The sequence below is a fragment of the Salvelinus sp. IW2-2015 genome, unplaced genomic scaffold (assembly GCF_002910315.2).
Source record: "Salvelinus sp. IW2-2015 unplaced genomic scaffold, ASM291031v2 Un_scaffold2049, whole genome shotgun sequence".
In the NCBI taxonomy this organism is placed as follows: domain Eukaryota; kingdom Metazoa; phylum Chordata; class Actinopteri; order Salmoniformes; family Salmonidae; genus Salvelinus; species Salvelinus sp. IW2-2015.
The window spans coordinates 91,785-93,224 of record NW_019943393.1 but is presented as its reverse complement, the minus strand read 5'-3'; the positions used below and the strand labels follow the sequence as shown (position 1 = coordinate 93,224).

Sequence of the window (1,440 nt, the reverse complement as noted above, 5' to 3'; positions counted from 1 at the left end):
TTGCCATCATACAAACTGAGGCAGCAGACTTTGTGAACATTTATATTTGTGTCATTCTCAAAACTTTTGGCCACGACTGTACAGTAACAACATCTCTTAGCTGCTGTGCTGTCTAGACTCAGTATATATCCCCAGCCTCATGCCTTATTTCTCCATCTCATTCTGTCCTCTGTGGCTGTTATCTCTACTCAAAGGTTAGTGCATTGAGTAACATCTGACATTGTTCTGTCTCATCTCTACCACCTCCCTCCAGGTGGAGCAGCATTCCCCTGGATGATGCCCTGCAGTTTGGCCACGGTGCCGTGGTGAAGATCTTACAGGAGTACCAGGTGGCCTGCCAGGAACAGGACAGACTACCAGTGGCTGATATCATACCCATCCCCCCCAAACTAGAGACTGTAGAAGGCATGGTGTGATCGGGAGCCGTTTGTATCAAGCTCTCCCATTGGGAGGGCTGATCTACCATCAATTCTGCGTAATGAAACAGATAATTATAGACATTGAGTACCTGATCCCAGATCAGCACAACTACTTGATAAATCATTAGGCCCCAAACGGAAGAAAACGTTCTGAAACATGGAGGGACTTCAGGTCCAATAACAAACATTCAGTTTAGTTTTCAGTTGCAAATGTTAGTGTCCAAAGTGGCACTCTATTTTATATAGGCCTTTAGTGCATTCGTTTTGGTTAGTAGTGTGCATACAGACTAGGGATGTCATTAGGGGTGCAACCCTACACGTTTTAGAATAGGTGTCTAGAACCTAAAAGGGTTCTTTGGATGTCCCTATTGGAGAACCCTTTGAAGAACCCTTTTTGGTTCCAAGTAGAACTCTTTTGGCGTTCCATGTAGAACCCTTTGCACAGAGTGTTCTACAAGGCACCCAAAAGGGTTCTACTTGGAACCAAACATTTTTATACCTGGAACCAAAAATAACCCTTTTGGAATGTTTTTTTTCTATGAGTGTAGTGTTATTCCTTCCACCAGGACTTGTCTCTCTGACATATCTGAGTCCCTGGGTGTGTCCCAATAATATCTCCTTCCTCCTGAAGTGTACACTTGTTCACTACGTCCCACAAATCTAAAAGCATTGGATTGCATGGACTAGTGGAGGCATGGGCTCGTGTGTGTTTCCACCATATTTCTTATACCAGTAATTTTCCTTCAAATCAGTGAAGTGCACACTTTGGAAGGAAGGAGAGATCTTTGGGACAGACTATCATGGTATCTTGTATGCAGTATTCACTCATAGGCTGGACATATACAGGAGGACACTTAAGAGTGAGGCTGGACATATACAGGAGGACACTTAAGAGTGAGGCTGGACATATACAGGAGGATCCCTGAGAGTGAGGCTGGACATATACAGGAGGATCCCTGAGAGTGAGGCTGGACATATACATGAGGACACCTGAGAGTGAGGCTGGACATATACAGGAGGA

At 44.5% G+C, this 1,440-nt stretch overlaps 1 long non-coding RNA gene across 1 annotated transcript in view; it reads right to left on the bottom strand.

Annotated features, from left to right (window-relative positions):
• Positions 1 to 1,152: 1,152 nt before the first annotated feature.
• Positions 1,153 to 1,440, bottom strand: part of LOC139024943 (uncharacterized) — a 1,037-nt gene continuing 749 nt past the window's right edge. Inside the window, exon 2 of the long non-coding RNA XR_011476339.1 lies at positions 1,153 to 1,440. This exon is cut by the window's right edge and continues 161 nt beyond it. This is a non-coding gene — a long non-coding RNA (uncharacterized lncRNA).